We start from the raw sequence: 19,303 nt of genomic DNA on the forward strand, positions 1-19,303 counted from the left end.
ATCCCCCTTTTCCTCTGACCTACCCTATGGACTGTTTTGTACGCTCTTCTTCCATTTGAACTTTCTGACAATCACCTCAAAGGACACAGGGCGAAAAGGACCTTTCCGACCAGAAACGCGAGGAAAGGGTCGTGCCCTGCAACGCAGAACTTAGAACAGAGCTGGACTCGTAGCTCCACCGCCGGTGCTCAACAGCGCCAACGAAAGGCAACAAAGAATGAACATTTGACATCCCCAATCGCCGTTTCTGCTAGACCTCATTTCTCTCCCAGCCGCCATTGTATTGATCATGCTCCAATCCGAACCTGATATATATGTAATAACCTGCCAGTATGAACTATACTTGCTGCTCATTTTTGTATTGCATTCCTATGACTTTCCTGCTAAACAAATTGATCAAAGTTTATCAAATAGGCCCACCTCCTAAAAACTAGAAACGTTTCAATGTACAACTCTTTTCATCTGGGGTTCCTACCGTTTTCTTTCTCATGACCGAGTAGAAAATGAACCAGCAAGATGTCTTGAATATGTTAAAGGGAGGACTGTTGAAAATTAGTACGTTCTGGTGAACATTATCTGCGCCATCTTGCCTCTTCCCCTGATGCCACACTTTTGTCGTGCGCGCCCGCCATTTTTTTAAGATGCCCCGATCAGAACGAACCCTTTTGCATGCCGCTGGCCCCTGACATAGCCCTTCGCCTTCACTAAGCCTGCACGCTGACCACCCCCTGCTTGCACCTGCCTTGAGTCATAAACCCCTCTTCGGCGCTGCTCTGCCCCAGGCCCCCATCCTGTTCCCAGCGCGACACCTCCCTGCTTCCCTTTCATGATCTCCGGCCCTTAGATGCAAACCCCCTTTTCCCCGTGTGCCCGATTTGTCTTCCCCGTTCCCAGGCCGACACCCAGCTCTGCCGATACCATTCCTTGCCCCTCCCCGTACAATAGAAAGCGTCCCCCATCAAAGGATCCCCGGGTTGATCAAAGCCCCCACTCCATGAGACCCGATCAAACCCCCCACATTCCGTGAATCAGCGGAATATCCAGCTGCGTGATACTCATCACCTGTTATGACTAGGGTGGGGACTTCAACTGTAAATGTGTGTGGGAACGGGCCCCAAAGGGGGATTCCGGGAATGTCTTTCCGTATATCAAAGCTTTGTCACATGTATGTAAACTGTAATAAAAACCACAAACACTGTATATAAGGGGCCAGGCCTCAAACGTAAGTTAGAGCACCTCAGAACGATACCTTCTGTCCGTTTCGTTGTGTTCTCCTCCGGAGAGAATAAAAACCTTGTTTCCTGCTTTCCAGTCTCCAGCGCCTGCCTCTTCATTGATTAATTAACTAGAGGGTCACAGAGGCCATACCGCCGGGCAAATATCGATTGTCCCCGACCCGACCGAGGTTTTTACAGTCCTTCCTTGTGGTTTTTCCTGTCCTTGACTGATCCGTGGCCAGGGTTGGTCTTCACACCATTCTAGGTAAATATAGTACTGAAAACTCTATACTGCACCTTCTATTTTCTGTCTTTTGCTTTAATAAAGACATACTTTTGCGCATAATTGATTTTCCATGCTTTCGCAAAGCTACTGAATGAAAGCTCATACGTTATTACTGTTTTCTAGCATGTTCCTATGTTACCCTTCCTTTAAGCACAACTCATCATACCGTTTATGAAATATAGATGTGGTTTATAATTTTCCATTTTTCAAGTTGATTGAAGTAAGGTGTCTAGAACTATAGCGTGTTCCATTTTTACCCTTCCTATAGATGTATAGGATTTCTAAATTCTCACCCAACTTTTGAAGTATTTCCCAGTAGTGAAATTCTAGTACGTGCATAAATTTGCCCATTTACAGTTATACATTCTTAAGTTCCATTCCTGAAATCTGCTTAGCATTTCCCATGTTCTTATCTTCCTTTTAGACTCATAAATGGTTGCCCTGATATACTTTATATATGGTTATGTGCTCTTTGTTATCTTGATTATTGATTGCCTCTTGGTTATAAACTGTATGCTTGCTGAATCTGAATTCTAGATAAATCTTTAAAACTTCACAGCTAGCTCCCTGATCGATTGTGGTCATAGGTACCCGTAACGGTGGATTGGTAAGTCGGGTACAGTAGGAATAAATAGGAAAGGAACCAGGGTTACTGGTAGTGGAGTGTAAGGTCACCCGATTAATGTATATGATAAATTGAAAGTATATGGGCCCGGTACGTGTATGGTGAAATTATTGGCCGGGTGACCTGCGCGCTCTATCAGTAATTTTCTGGTAGCAGAGGAAATGGTTAGGGACTAGTTAAAGTTAGGTAGGACTAGTTAAGAAAGCTAGATAGGTCGGATGCTGCTATAAAAAGTTGCTGCTAAAGTAAATGTATTGTTGATAATAACTCGATCGATCACGTGAAATGTTTTTGCTTTGAAAATTATGAAATGTTTAAATTGTTTTTCTTACTATTATATTGATATATGTACTAATCCACTCGTTAGTTATTGTTTGATGTTTGTCTGGAATCCCCGGGGAATTGAATAGCGGGTGGTGAAGAGAATCCATGCCGTGGTGAGGTCACTGGCTCTAGGAAAATTGGTGCAGGTTAGGCAGAACTGGAAGCACTAATTAGGGTTTTCTGAATGGATATTTGAATAAATGATAGCAACGAGATCGCTGGCAAAACTTCTATTGTGATATAACCTAGTAAGGGTCACACCGGAAGGAGTAGTAGGTTCGTCGGAGCTTGGGTAATAGCAAAAGGATCCGCTGGTGAAACTTTAGACTTAGTATATATCCCGAAAAGAAGTGGATGAGTCAGAGGAGTAGCAGGTTCCCTAATGTTTGAGTGAAGGGTAGGCGGACGAGATCTATCCGTAATGTATGAAAAGTAGACAGAAGAGGTTTACTTGCAGTAAAACGTAATCTTTCCTTTTTAGACACTCGAGTACAGTGGCAAATGTGTTTACGTTGTTAAATAACTAAAGCACTTGCACTTTAAAAGAGAAATCAAGTTTCCGTTACCTTGTAAAGGAGGGAGTCAGTTGCGGAGCTGCTCTGACGTCACTCTGTGCCGCGCTGGTATTGGTCGAAACAGCGGGTGTGTAGCGGAGCTGGAATTGTAAAGGAGGGGTGAGTGCCGAAGCGTGAGAACTTGTCTCACGAAAGGGCCGCGCACCCATTGGTTGAGATTATTTGAAACCGTGCATTTCATTGGTCGCACAAAAGTAAAAGACGCACTTGGATTGGAAGTGATTTTGTAAACAAAGTCGCTTGCGGACAAGTATATGTGGCATATAACTAACCCGGAGACTAGACCTGATCCAAAATATTTAGGGTTTGGAAAAGAGAAGTGGAAAGGTCGTAGATACGACATTATGTACGGAAACAAGAGAAAAATGACCTTGGCAGACAAAGTGAGGAATTATTTCAAAAAGGATAAGCCAATTAAAACCAGAGAAGGTGTTGTCATTCCCCCACCTAATACTCCCGCGTCTTTCATGATGTTCGATAAAGGGTACCATTCATGTGTATGGTTGGAAAATTGGGTAGAATACACGAAAGATGATGGGATTTTGGCTTTCCCATTAGAAGGTACCTTTAATGGCAGGATTTTATTTAATTTGAGAACCTGGATGAATGATTTGCATCCCAGACCTAGATTAACGCAGTACGAAGCATTAGAGGAATAGGAAATCGAAGCTTTTGAAAGGGACAAGCCTCGAATGGATAGAGGGTTAACATAATGGTATCCTAAAGTGAAACCTGAAACCCGAGAGAAAAGAATGAAAGAATGGAGACAGAAGATGATAGTGGAGGGACTATATCCTATGATGTCAATGGGCGAGTCTGTGGGAGAGAAAAAGGTAGAAAATACCTAACACTGGGTAACTAGTGGGGAATCGGATGATGATTATTTGGAGGACTTGTTCATGAAGAATCCGCCTCCTTATAATGAAGGACCCAGATCCTCTAGTGCAGGGGATGCTTCTCAAAGACCCCCTTGTGAGGAAGGGAATAGATCCGTAAATGCAAGAGATAGCTGTCCGATACCTTCCTATAACGAGGGTCTAGGATCCTTAGGTGCCAGAGACTCTTGTCTAAGACCACCATTTAGTGGAGAATCAAGATATTCAGGTGAAAGGAATTTTGGTCCGAGACCTCTGTATGAGGAAGAAACGAGGCCCTTAAATACAGGAAGCTTGTTTCCCGAAACCTAATTATGGTGAAGGGCCTAGTATGACGCATCCAACTGCCCCAACATTGACTCCGCAAATAGTACCTGAAATAAGCCTGGATAGACTACTGCAGGAAAAAGAGCGAGAAGCCCTAGCCAAACAAAGAACCTCAGACTCACATTCACTCGTCTGATCGTCCACAATTAAGGGCTCTTTTCTTGGCTGTACTACAGTTGGGGTAATGATCATTACCCCAACTGTAGTACAGCCAAGAAAAGAGCCCTTAATTGTGGACGATCAGACGAGTGAATGTGAGTCTGAGGTTTCGTTAATGGATTTGCCGATCAGGGATGCAGGAAAGAGCTTGCCGAAGAGACATAATCCTTTCAATACGAGAGAGATTCAAATGGAATCGACTTCAGGTACCAAGAGTGTCACGTTAGTAACTCCTGAAGAAATTGAGAGATGGAGTCGAGAATTAGAGAGACAAACTCCTCAGTCAAAACCCTTAGACATCTACAAGCTGAGAATAGAAATAAAAGAATTGATGGCAGGAAACGTGGGGTTAGACAGATTAAATACCTATTCCGAGGAAGAGCTTCTGTTTATCTGTAAGAGTCTTACCCGTGATACCAGAGTGTTCCATGAGAAATTAACAGATACTGCAGCTAGTATGGGAATAGATATTGGAAAATCAAAGCCCTTGCAAAAACCCTACAGAGCAGGATTCACGGACAAGGATCTAGAGAATATGAATGTGTCAGGGAGAAAGGCACAGATCAAAGAATTGCTGAATGTGCTGCAAAAATGGGGAGACTTAGAAAAATGGAAAGCCAGGTGGGCAAAGAAAAAGGATGAGGTTAGATCCAAACAGGCGTCATCTGAGTTCGTTCTAAAAGAAGCTGACAAGCCAGAGCAGTTATATCCTATGCGTGAAGTGCCAGGTGGAAAATATGTGCACGTTCCATGGTCCAGACAGGATATTGTGTCCTTTACCAATGACTTTCCAAAATTGCAAGAAAAGCCTGTGGAATGGTACAGGCAGGTGGAAAGGTTTGTAAAGGTGCAAAAATGCCTATGGAAAGACCTGGATGGGTTTTTCGACATAGTGGTTCCTGTGGATTTATGGACCGAATGCAAAATTGCCGTTGATTGGCCTAATAAAGAATATACGAGGGACCCTGCTACAGGTGCTCCCTCTAATGAGGTGATGAGAAAATACGACCAGGTCATGTTACACCTAAAGAAAAAGATGCCTGCAAAGGAAACTGATTGGACCAAGATAGATAGAACCATGCAGGAAAGGGATGAGACTGTGCACTCCTTCTATGAAAGACTGTTACAGGTATTTAAAACGTACAGTGGTATAGATAACATCGAGATGAAGGATATGACACACTTCATTTACAGGTTTGTAAACGGTTTAAGACCCGAAATTTGCCAGTGGATCAAAGACAATAAAATCTGTTGGCAGTCAAAGAAGATTGATGAGGTCTTGCGATACGCAAAGTATTGCGAAGACGGGATGGCAGACAAGCGAAAGGCATTGAAAGAAAAAGTCATGTGGGCACAAGTAAAACTGGCAGAACAGCAGGAAAAGCAATTGGGTAAAATGAATAAGAATTCCCAAAATCAAGGTTCTGGGGGTGGAGGGAAGCCCAGAGTGAAAATGAGTCGAGAAGAAGCTAAAAGGAAATTTCCTTGTCACCAGTGCGGAGAAATCGGGCACTGGAGAGACGAGTGTCCATATTTACAGAATAGTAACCTCCAAAACACTGCTTTAAATCCACAGACGCGGAATGAAAGACCAAGAAAGACCCAGCAACAGGTAAAGGCGAGTCAGTTGCCTCGTGCTCCTAAACCGAATTATAAAGGGAAAACACCGCAGGGTGATGATATAGAAATCTGGGGAGTAAATGAGGATAGAAATGCAGCAACTTCGCAATTTCTGTTGAATGATACTTTTCTCTGTGACGATCAATACTGACGGGGCCTGAGAGGGGAGGACGAGGAGTGCGTACTTGGCGCCTCCTTGCCGGTAGACCAGTCAGGGCCATACATTGAAGGAAAGGTTGAAGGCAATGATGTCACCTTTCTGTTGGACACTGGTGCTACCCGTTCTACTGTGAGATTAGCAGACATTCCAAACCTACCCCTCTCGGGAGAAGCAATCCAAGTAGTGGGTGTATCTAATCAATTGATTAGTACCCCAGATACTGAGCCCATGGAGATTACAATAGGGAACTTCAAAGAAATGCATAGGTTTGTGGTTTGTGATACCAGTCCAGTAAACTTACTGGGACGTGATTTGTTGTGTAAAATGAACTGTACCATCTTTTGCACACCAAAGGGCGTCGAAATTCAAACCCCAGATGAAGATGGAATATACAAATAATGTTAATCAAACCTGACTCAGAAATTAAACAATTGACTATACAAGACTTACCCGAAGAACTTCAAAAGACAGTGAAACCAGAAGTATGACTCTTTACTTGAAAGGATGTAGGCCTAATGGCAAATGTAGACCCAATCAAAATAGCCATGAAGGAAAATGCAGTTTACCCCAATACCAAGCCATACAAAATGAGTGCAGAAGTGAGAGCAGGAGTTGCCATTGAAATAAAAAGATTGCTAGAAGCGAACATCATACAGGAAGTGATGAGTAGCCCATGTAACTCACCGATAATTGGAATCAAGAAACCTAGTGGCAAGTACAGGGTAGTGCAGGACCTGAGAAAGGTAAACAAAATTGTTGCTCCCTGCTGCCCTATTGTTCCGAACCCAGCAGTGATCCCCTGGGATGCTGAATGGTTCACTGTGATTGACCTATGTCACGCATTCTTTTCGATCCCATTGCATCCAGACAGCAAATTTCTTTTCTCATTTGCATTCGACAGTCACGTGTTCGTTTGGAATCGCGTCCCTCAAGGGGACACAGAAAGCCCCTCAATCTTTAATCAGATTCTGAAAAAGTGCCTTGAATCTTTAGTCTTACCGGGAAAATCTGTTTTGGTGCAATATATAGACGACCTCTTGGTGGCGTCTAAGAGTCAGAAAGACTGTGTTGTTGACACCATTGCCTTACTGAACCACTTAGGTGAAGGAGGACACAAGGTATCACCTGATAAACTGCAATTCTGTACCAAGTCAGTGAAATATCTGGGGCACCAGATAGAGAAAGGTATCAGAAAGGTTACTTCAGAGAGAATCAGAATAATTCAAAACATGCAGTTACCCAATACTCAGAAAGATGTCAGAATGTTCCTTGGAGTTGTAGGTTACTGCAGGCAATGGATTATGGGATTTGCAGTCCTAGCAAAGCCTTTGATAAAGATGACCAAGAAAGGAGCAAAGGACCCAGTGGAATGGGATGAGGAAAGCTTGACAGCTTTCACGAAATTACGAGAATGCCTATGTACCGCCCCTGCTTTGGGAATGCCTGATTATTCTAAAGAATTTTCATTGTTCTGTGACACACGAGACAATTGTGCATTGACAGTCCTAACCCAAGCCCATGGTCTGACTAGACGTCCAGTGGCATATTTTTCTGCCACTTTGGATCCAGTGGCTGCTGGATTACCCGGATGTCTGAAAGCAGTAGCTGCGACTTGCACGAGTCTAGAACAGAGTGAATCCATTGTTAAGGGACATCCTGTAACTGTGTATGTTCCACATGCAGTTGTAATTTTACTGACCAGAACTAAAACCCAGTATCTCACCCCTAGTCGGCTGACTAAGTACGAGAGGATTCTCTTAGGTGCTGCAAATGTAGTCATTACTCGGTGTAACATCTTGAATCCAGCTACCCTGTTACCAGACTCAATAATTGCAGAAGCAAAGGGAGAGGTCGAGCACGATTGCATTGACCTGACAGAATTTAGTACTAAACCACGCCCAGACATCAAGGAAGTACCCCTGCCAATAGAAAATAGCGAGCTGTTTGTGGATGGCTCATGTCTGAGACACGAACTTGTAGGCCTAAGTGCTGCTTATGCTGTAGTCACGGTAAAACGCACTGTAGAAGCATCCTGTTTATTTGGAGTGAAGTCTGCACAAGTAGCCGAATTGATTGCATTGACAAGAGCCTGTAAAATTGGGAAAAATAAAAGAATAACAGTATATACTGACAGTCAGTACTGTTATGGAGTTGTGCATGACTTCGGCCAATTGTGGCTACAAAGAGAATTCCTGACTTCTTCAGATACTCCTATCAGAAATGGAAAAGTTGTACAAGAATTACTGGATGCAATCCAGTTACCAAAAGAATTGGCAGTGGTCAAGTGTGCTGCTCACAAATCTGGCACTGATCATGTGACAGTGGAAAATAGATATGCTGATGAAGTGGCCCAACATTGTGCCAAACATCGGATGTCTGTAAACATCAAATTGGGGGGATATGGAAACAGCTACCAACTTATGGTGTTTGAGGATGTGCCTACATGGGAAGAATTGAGAGATTGGCAGCATGCTGCGACACCAAAGGAAAAAGAAAAATGGAGAAACCTTGGTTGTCGTCAGAGAAGTGAGGATGGTATCATTGTGGGCCCAGATGGTATGCCTGTGTTGACTAGACATCTGCTTGCTTCTGTGGCCTGACTGATGCATGGAGATACACACGTTGGTAGGGATGCCATGGTTCGGGTTTTCCAACAAACATGCTACAACCCGAAGTTCAGGAAGGTAGCAGAGTCACTCTGCCAGAGGTGCTTAACATGTCAGCAGTTCAATGCTGGGAAAGGAACTGTAGTTGAATTGGGAAAAATTGGGAAATCGGGAGGTACCTTTGTAAGATTACAGATAGACTTCATTCAGTTACCCCTTTGTAAAGGAATGAGATACGTCCTTGTCTGCCTGTTTTCAAAATGGGTGGAAGCTTACCCAGCCAAAAAGAATGACGCCTTGACTGTAGCCAAGTTATTACTACGTGAGTTAATACCTAGGTACGGGGTTCCAGTCACAATTGAATCAGATAGAGGTGGGCCTTTCCAGAATGAGGTAATCGATCAGCTCTGTAAAGCATTCAAGATTACACAAAAGCTGCACTGTGCATATCGTCCAGAGGCTTCTGGAGTGGTGGAACAAGTAAATGGCACTATCAAGTCAAGATTAGGGAAGATGTGTGAATCTACTGGTATGAACTGGATAGAGGCTTTACCTCTTGTTCTGATGGGAATCCGAAGTATTCCAGATCAAAAAACAGGCCTGAGTCCCCATGAAATCCTGATGGGAAGAGTGATGAGACAAGCATGGGTACCAGGATACAAACTGATAGGCATTTCTGATGATTTGGTACTTGAGTACTGCAAGCAACTGGGTGACCAAGTGCGTTCTATCTCTCGCCAGATTGGGGAAGACGCCGTCGCCAGTCCAACAACTCCAGTCCATAAATTGGTTCCAGGCGATTGAGTTGTACTCAAGAAGCATACTCGTTCAAATTGCCTTGCACCGAAGTGGGTAAAACAACGCCAAATGATACTGGTAACCACGACAGCGGTGAAGTGTGCCGGCGTTCCAAAGTAGATCCATGCCAGCCATACCAAGAAGGTGATCAGAGACGAGAAAACTGACGCTGAAGGTTGTCCAGCTGAGGGGTCTCCAGACGTTGGTCCTGAAGTAGCTGATGACGAACAACCGAGCACCAGTCAAGATGAGTGGATACCCATAATCGACCTAACTGATGACCCAATCAGAACAAGAAGTCAAACCTACGCAGACAGAGAGTGGAATAGTGAGGAAGAGACAGGAGTAGGAGAAGACAATCAGATTATCGAAATCCATGTCAAATCTGAAGGACAAGAAGATCAGACAGGGACAGAACAAGTGATCGACACACCTCCACAAACTCCTGAGATTGAAAAGGGACAGACAAGAACTAGTGCAAAAGTTCAAGCAGAAGAAAATCAAGGGTTCGAAGTGCTTGAACCAGACCAGATAGAATTAGAAGAACGTGTTCGGGACACAGAAATTGAAACGCCCAAAAGTCAAATCCAGTATACACCTGAACAAGGCCAGCTTAGTAACCAGGCAGAAGAAATAGATACAAGACCTGGGACTAGTCAGACAGGAAGGGAAGAAACAGAAGCAGAAGTGCCACAAACCAATGAGAATAAAAGAGCATTAGAAGAAAGCCAAACCACAGTGCCAGCTAAAAGACTCAAGAAAAAGAAACATAACGAACCAAGATTTATTAAGAGACTGAGACTGAGACTGAAAACAGTAGAAGAAAAACTTGAGCAAAGAAGGAAAAGTTCCCGTATAGCAGAGCAAGCTGGAGAAAGCTCCGAAAGAAGAAGTGATCGAATAAAAAGACTGAACGAAAAATATCAAGATCCCGAATGGACTTATTTGATATTGGAAGAATTTGAGGATCTTGATATAACTGACGAAAGTGACGAAGAACAGACAGCTGATCAGTCTGACGAAGAAGACGAACCAACCTGAAGCTGCTCAGTGTAAGCTACCTGTGCACAGTTACAAAGAGGGGTTGAGAACTTCTTCTAAGTGAAAATGCCTGATTCAAATGTGAATGGAAGGCCTAGACGTAATTGTTGTAAAACATGCTGCAAAGTATGCATATGTAGTGTAGCCATAGTGTTAATATTATGGATAGGACTAACAGTTTTTATTCCTTATATGGTGAGTAAAAATGCTAATATTGACCCTACACAGACTGTGACAGAAGACACTGAAGAACTGACAACACGAAGTGTAGAAAGACGTGAGAAAGCACTTAGCCTCAGACTAACAAAACGAGACTTAGAAGCACCAGATGAGGAAGGACTACATTATCACGGAGTTAAGTACCAGACTCATTTAAATGTATTCGCAAACCTGTTAGTGCATTACGTAGAAACAATGGAAATAGAAGATTGCTATGTCTGCATGAAGCTACCTACTTCCGTAGCTGAAGGCGTGACTTATCATCACCTGCCCTTGACTTATGGAATTTCCTGTAGTATTTTAGCTAGTTTATTTTACAAAAGAGGACCGTTACAGTACTATTACTCAAACTCAGACGTGATATTTTCTGAACTTCCTATACGTGGAAATATGAATCCTGTACATACTAAAAGTGACGTTACACGTTATATGGGAGAATACTTTCTGACTATAGGTACAATAGATTTAGGTGAAGCGCACAGAGATAACTTGACCTGTTCATTACATGAACAAGAAAAATATTTTCTAAACATGGCAGAGAAAAGAAGGGAAAGTTTCCAAAGGAAGGCAAATGATAAAAGACAGAAAACTCCTAAATGGGCTGAAAACATGGAAAGCACCTCAAATGGTGGGGCTGGTCCTGCTTTGTTGCTGGATTTCGAGAGGAAGGGGAAACTGTGTCTTCACCGTGAAAAGACTAGTTATTATAATAACATTTTCATTGGTTCCAGTCAATGTGAACACAATTACAAGGTAATTGGAGGTTGGGGTTTCAAAAATGGCTGTTTGTGTCCTCACATGGTGAAGCTTGCGCTGATGTTTTCATGTTATTGTCTGTTTGCACTAATCCCTTACGCCATAGTATATTTTAAGTAAAGGGGTATAGAGTAGCTATTCATGGTATACAGTGTATTCATTTATTTCTATGTATTAATTTGTTTTCGCTTACTTTTCATGTACCGCGGTATTGAGGGTCTGATGGGATGCTCGGGAATCCATATTGAAATGCTGTTCTGCGCATGACAGACTTCGGCCAGTGACATTGAATGACTGCCAACCAGAGGTGGCAGCCAAGACGTGCCTGGGAAGATGCACCTTCACCCAGCCGAAGAAGCCGAACTGTACTGCAAATGATACATTTGTAATGTTTTCATTGTGTTCTGTAGAGTATCTCATGGGAACCCCAAAATCACTAGGCGGGTCCAGAGTATGTAAATGTGAGCTTGTAGAAGCAAGACATGATTGGTGTGTTGACCTATCCTACTTGGGGACCAATCGAAATTGGGGATTCTGACACTTGCAACATTTCGGGGGTGGTACACCGACCCGAAAACAGTATAACTAGCCTAGGTTTAGCTAGAGAAATTGTCTGACTTGTCCGAATAGCTGACCTGTCACTGACCCAACGCACTCAATAGGTGACTGAATACAGAGCGCTGCGGAGCACTCTGTCCGAAAATATCCATAGATTCAGAGATTTTACTAAACCTTAAGTGCTGGCGGAGCTCTTTGCTGGGGAATTCGCTAACCCAATCGGGGTTCTGACTGATAGCTGCAGAGAGGGTGGAGCGCAGGCGTTGCTTCCAAACTGCGGGTGCTGGTCGTTCCTTGGTGGTCCTGTCCTGATCCTAATCTGGTTTTCCTGTCCTGTCCTGGGGTGTCCATTCTGCACCTGCTGTCCCATTGATGACTGTCCTTCCTTGGGGTTTTTCCTGTCCTTGACTGATCCGTGGCCAGGGTTGGTCTTCACACCATTCTAGGTAAATATAGTACTGAAAACTCTATACTGCACCTTCTATTTTCTGTCTTTTGCTTTAATAAAGACATACTTTTGCGCATAATTGATTTTCCATGCTTTCGCAAAGCTACTGAATGAATGCTCATACGTTATTACTGTTTTCTAGCATGTTCCTATATTACCCTTCCTTTAAGCACAACTCTTCATACCGTTTATGAAATATAGATGTGGTTTATAATTTTCCTTTTTTCAAGTTGATTGAAGTAAGGTGTCTAGAACTATAGCGTGTTCCATTTTTACCCTTCCTATAGATGTAAAGGGTTTCTAAATTCTCACCCAACTTTTGAAGTATTTCCCAGTAGTGAAATTCTAGTACGTGCATAAATTTGCCCATTTATAGTTATACATTCTTAAGTTCCATTCCTGAAATCTGCTTAGCATTTCCCATGTTCTTATCTTCCTTTAAGACTCATTAATGGTTGCCCTGATATACTTTATATATAGTTATGTGCTCTTTGTCATCTTGATTATTGATTGCCTCTTGGTTATAAACTGTATGCTTGCTGAATCTGAATTCTAGATAAATCTTTAAAACTTCCCAGTAGTTTGTGGTCATTTACGAATACAAAGAAATGTATACGTTGGTATTTGGTTGTCTGCCTTTCTTTCACAGCTAGCTCCCTGATCCTTTGTGGTCATAGGTACCCGTAACAGTGGATTGGTAAGTCGGGTACAGTAGGAATAAATAGGAAAGGAACCAGGGTTACTGGTAGTGGAGTGTAAGGTCACCCGATTAATGTATATGATAAATTGAAAGTATATGGGCCCGGTACGTGTATGGTGAAATTATTGGCCGGGTGACCTGCGCGCTCTATCAGGGGCATTGTCATACGTGTTGCTCAGCATTTCAGCTTCCGGTTGCGTGATTCCAGTCGTGGTGCATCTATGATTGAGTTGGTGATGGATATAGGGGATAGTTTGTCTAGGGGTAAAGGATAGGGGATCAGAGTGTATGTTTGTGGCAGGATCAGTGTTCGCTATAGATGCGTGAAGCCGGGGCAGGAAGTAGGTAATCTTTGCGTTCTTACGAGATTTTATCCAGAATAGTGTTAATTGTGAGTTCAAGCTGGGCTGTTGTAGGGATCAGTTGAGTGGCGGTTGGGTCAGTGGTAGGGAGTGGAGTGCGATGGAGCTCGGCTGAGTTCGGGCGGAGGCTAATGCAGGAGCGGCCCGTGCAGGTAAGAGCGGTGGGGCCGGGTGGGGGGGATTCAATAGACGACAACGAGGGGGAAATGATTTATTTAATTTACACTTTTCGTCGTCTGTCGCATTCCCCCGGACCCCCACTGCTCTTACCTGCACAGGCCGCTCCTGGGCTAATGTAGTATCCAGCCTGCTGTGGTTGGAGGACTGAGAGGATTCCGGTGGGATAGAGAAGTCAAGCTGGGCAGCGGAGGTGTGCCATGCAGAGGGGGCAAGTAATTTTGGTATCGAAACAGAAGCTTCAGTGCGTCTGGGGATCAGAGATACTGTAGAGGGGGTAGAGGTGGGGGCAGTGCGAGGGGGTTTGGGAGTAGAAGGTTCAACTAGTAGATGAGGGCATGCATGGGAGAGAGTGGAGGAGTGGTGGTGGGAGCGAATGGCATAGCGGTGCAGAGAGCCGTAAAGTGGAAAAGAAATTAGTTTTGTTCAGTGGCTTGGATTAGGATGTTCCTATTTCTGTAAATGGTTATGGACAGATCTCTGCTAAAGTTATGGGATATCGATATAGTGAGTTTAGATCCATAAGGGACGATGGTAGTATTAGTTACATGAAGGTGTTGAATTAAGCTTTCTCTCCTTTTGGCGGGTTTTGTAGTGTAGAAGATGAAGTCCATTTTAAGGCCTCCGTTTGTTGGACTGAAGAAGATGTTTGTTATTAGTGTCTCTGGGTGTTCTTTATGGATTTTGTGTTTGTTGTTTTTAGCGCCATGTTTGGAGAGGTTTCGCAGAAATGAGTTGGGGGCGTATCTTTCCATGACGGTGCTGCGGCAGGATAAAAAATATACACCCACAGCATAGGTAGGATATCAATATCAGCATGGACTAGTAGACATCGCAAAGGCAGGGTCACGGCTACACGCACAAGGTTGTATAGGAAGCAGCATCAACTTGAGATAACAGTATATGTACAAGATAACAATATTGGCCTAAGATGGGCAAAACAATCAACATATAGACATAGAATACAAGTGTAGACATAAAGGCTCAGTATTTGTGCAAGATAACCTTACACTTTAGTATTGTGGAACTTGGTTGAGGGTTACTTTTCCCGGCGAGATGTGTAGTAGGGGTCACAAGACGTCCGTGATGTAAATTGTCTCTGATACTATAATTTTGTGGGACTTTGTTGAGAGTTGTTTTTACTGGCGAGAAGTATTAGAAGGGACAGTAGGTGGCACTGGGACCTTATTTATTCTTTTGCGGTCTTGAGTCCAATATTTATACCTGGCGCCCACTAGTAGGAGTTTCTAGAGACTTCCACAGCCATGAGTTGTCGGACATCCCCTTCCTCCTTGCCCTGGGCCCAGCTAGTCTGGAGTCACAAAAGTCCAGTGATAACTCCTTTTTGAGAGTGCTCATGCAGAACCTTTGTGATGTGCTACTGTGATAAGTAACATCTCCTCCCCCTCGTTAAGTCAAAGAGGCCTATCCTGCCAACTCCTCGCTTCCAAATGAGCAGAGAAATACCGAAGCACTCAGAGAAGTCCAAAAGCCATGTCGTGCGGCCAATAAAGAAGTACTGAGTTGTTTGCCGTGATTTATTGTTTTCACAATTATTCACCTTTCTTGCGTCTGAGACGTAAAATCAATTACATACAGAGGCTTTTTCAAGGTTGCAGCAGGATATATAAAGTATCTTACACAATGGTAACCACGACATAGGGATAAGAAATACAACTGTTAAGTCACTATCACCAGACAGAACAAGAAGAACACCGTTGTGATCCTGAAGGATACCCTGTGAAGAGCAAAGTGCATCGGGTGAAATCCTAAAACAGATTGTGCCAGATAATCTGGCCGTGCTGTTATGGCAACTTGCTGTAAAATCATACTACTCATCGGATGAAGACATTGTTATCCAAAACACTAGTGATCAAATCTGTTAGCATTTCAGAATGCTCAAGTAAAGGGGCATATCCGATGACCAAAAAATGCTGTATGGCGGCAATCCCGTCAGATTTCAGGATACTAGTAGATAATGAACAGAAGTCCAAGGTAAACAGTTTGTTGCCATCAGTCTATGCACATTTGTTTTCCCTCCTGTTCAGACATTAGATTGTGTCACGCTGTTGCATGTTAGGTATGTTTTAGGCTAGCCAGCTAGCTGCTGCCCATTTTTTGAGAACTGATATGATCACACACCGTGTTGATGCCACAGTTGGGGATATTTTTTTGTTCTATAGCATTGCAATAATTGTTTTTAGATTGTTACTTGCATGGATACAAGACATTTCTCTTTCGACTAACGCTCCGCATGGTCCATACATGCCATTTTTAGGTCGTGCCTAGGCAGGCCGCATGCGCTGTCTGCAAGACCTCGTGTAATCAATACTACTACTCTATTCCCGCCTGCTGCTCACCGTGGGATTAGTGTAGTGTCATTCTTCTTCCCTGCCTCAAGTAATTCCTGCAGCCGATACCTCACTTCCGTTTAAGGGTGATGAGCACCTGCCAATTACAGTTTCCATACGCTACGTACTTTATGTGCTGTTTGCAAGAACTCTTTTTCGAAAATGTTCTTTCCCTAGTCACTGCTTGCTTAGTTTGGATTCTCCCTTCCGCCTTGCGTTATCAACCCTCCCCATCCGCTGCCTGCTGTAGAAGCTACACTCCGAACAACCCGCTCTTCTTTCGCCGCTTCAGCCGTGCTGTTAGTTTTTTTTTTGTTGGTTTTTGTTCTTTACTTTAAAGCTGAGCACGCTCCCCTAGACTCTGTCCACTTTTCATCTGGCATTACTTCGAGTTTATACGGTTGCTTGCACTAGTTCTACACATACGTTTGTAGAGGTCTCACACTCTGAGCAACCGCCTATTAATCATAGATACTGGAAGACAAAGCATTGTTCTGCTGTTTACACTAAAGACAGCAATCTATGCAGCCTGGCTATAAGCCCTTTCTTATATGATAAACACCACAGCAGAATGGTGTTTCTGCCCCTTCCAGAATCAGTAAATTCAAAGTAGGGACATTCTGTCACCAGGGGGCTGATTCACAGAACTAACTTAAGACAAAACCCTAAACTTACTACTTTTGGTATTCACAGAAGTTAGGATTTTGTCTTAAGACAGACTTAAGACAGAATCCTAACTTAAGTCTGTTTTAAGTCTGTCTTAAGTCTGTCTTAAGACAAAATCCTAACTTCTGTGAATACCAAAAGTAGTAAGTTTAGGATTTTGTCTTAAGTTAGTTCTGTGAATCGGGCCCCAGATTTCCACCCCACCAAGATCCAGGAAAAGGAGGGGGTGTTAACAGAAGTCTTCTGCCTCGCTGGTGAGTCCATCACTGTTGCTTGTCTCGCTACAACGGGGTGCTGCGGGGGAGGATCAGACCAGCCTCGCTGGGGAGACCATCACTGCTGCTCGCCTCTCTGCAACGGGGTGCTGTGGGGGGAGGATCAAACCAGCTTCGCTAGGGAGCCCATCACTGCTGCTCGCCTCGCTACATCGAGGTGCTGCGGAAGAGGATCAGACCAGCCTCACTGGGGAGTCCATCACTGCTGCTCGCTGCGCTACAACGGGGTGCTGCGGGGGAGAATCAGACCAGCCTTTCTTCAACAGTGTTGGACAGGCCGCGTGGTCGGGCTGTCCCTCCTCCCCACAACGGGGCCCGGACACTGGCTCTCCCTGAATCCCCAGCCAGAGCCCCCGGCGACCCTCGAAGTAATCCGCAATCCATCCACAACAAGACCCCAGCTCCGGAACCGGCTGGCCCTGGTCACCATCCACACCATGACCCCGGCCCAGCCGCCATCTTTGGGTACTACAGCACGAGGCCGCGTGGCCTCAACTCGACCCTAACCCTGGGCCTGGGCCGGCCCCGACATCGAGGCACCAACCTTCCCCCAGGAGGTAGAACACCCACTTGGCGGGTCAATGGGAGAAGGAATCGTCAACGGCTCTCCTCCGCCAGGTGTCGATCACCCCCGGCCGCCCTGGGCGCTGGCTCCACCCCCCTGCTGGGTGTCTGGACTCCCTCATCCCGGACCTCCCGGCCCCCAGGCGCGAGGGTCCGGACATCAAAGGGGACCAGACCTATAACTGGGGCAGTGCCAGACCAGGAAGGCAGTTGTATCCTGGAGTCGAGAGGCCCCGAGAGAACTCATCCTTGACAGACTGCTGGCGCTGCCGTAGCTCTGCCTCGTGAAACCATCGTCTTGGCCTGCTGGCGCTGCCGCGGCCCTCTGCCTCGTGAAACCATCGTCTTGGCCTGCTGGCGCTGCCGCGGCCCTCTGCCTCGTGAAACCATCGTCTTGGCCTGCTGGCGCTGCCGCGGCCCTCTGCCTCGTGAAACCATCGTCTTGGCCTGCTGGCGCTGCCGCGGCCCTCTGCCTCGTGAAACCATCGTCTTGGCCTGCTGGCGCTGCCGCGGCCCTCTGTCTCGTGAAACCCTCGTCTTGGCCTGCTGGCGCTGCCGCGGCCCCACCTTGCCGACCCTTCAGCTCGAGGATTGTGAGCTCCCCTCCTACCACCTCCTGTGCCGGCCCGGCACCAAGACTGTCCCGCTACCCCCTTTCCCTACAGAGACTAAAATTGAGAGGACCCTCGAGTCCGATATCTCCTGTATCGTTGATAACCTTGCCGCACGAACCCTATATAAAGTGTTGAACTCATCCTTGTGTGGTGTCTATCTGTGGGGAGGGAAGTGACCTGTCTGTACGATCGCCGGAGACGGTCCTCATCGGAGACCTCTCCCTCAGTATTCGGCCGACCCTCTGGGTCCCCGTCTAACATTGGTGGCCAGCGGCGCGATCCGAACCGACGCATAATCGTACAGAGAGTCACTCGCCCCACAACACACGACCACCATGACAACAGAGAGCGGAACAACGGAAAAATTCCAGATGGAAAAATTGGAAGACTACAACCACAGGGAACTGAAGCAATATTGCATAGAACTTGGCCTTCCAACCACAGGTCTGAGCACGAAAGAGGACTTCAAACGAGCCCTAGAGTCTTGGGCAGAGACGGGTACAGCCGTACCCCGAACACGAAACACCGAAACGAGCCCCGCGCCAATAGAAGAAAGAAGAGCGGGTCTCTCCCCAGTAGAGATCCAAGAACGAGAAAAAAGCAGACTCCATGAATTGGAGCTGGCACGACTTCGCTTGGATGGAGAACTCAAATTGGCGGAACAAAAAATAACGCTACAACACTTACGGCTCCGAGAGGAGCGAGAAGAGAAGCAAAAACAGAGAGAGCTCGAGGAAAAGAAGCTAGCCTACGAACATGAGCGCAACCTCAAGGAACTGGAAATTCAGAAACAGAATAAAAAGCTCGGGGTCCCCGAACGCCCGACCCTGCCTGCCTCTACCGAGCCCAAGGTTCACATCCCCAAAGATGTCATCAGGGAGTACTACAAGAACGATGATATTCAGCAGTGGTTTAAAGCCTACGAGGTAGCCATGACCTCCCACCGGATTCCCCGGAGCGACTGGGGAGCCGGGTTATGGGGGAGGTTTGTCAACGAAGG

The 19,303-nt window shown here is 45.2% G+C and overlaps 1 protein-coding gene across 1 annotated transcript in view; it reads left to right on the forward strand.

Moving 5' to 3' along the window:
• The window catches only part of LOC144807224 (uncharacterized), a 106,117-nt gene that overhangs the window by 68,155 nt on the left and 18,659 nt on the right, over positions 1–19,303 (forward strand).

This window comes from Lissotriton helveticus, unplaced genomic scaffold, assembly GCF_964261635.1.
Source record: "Lissotriton helveticus unplaced genomic scaffold, aLisHel1.1 SCAFFOLD_829, whole genome shotgun sequence".
NCBI lineage: Eukaryota > Metazoa > Chordata > Amphibia > Caudata > Salamandridae > Lissotriton > Lissotriton helveticus.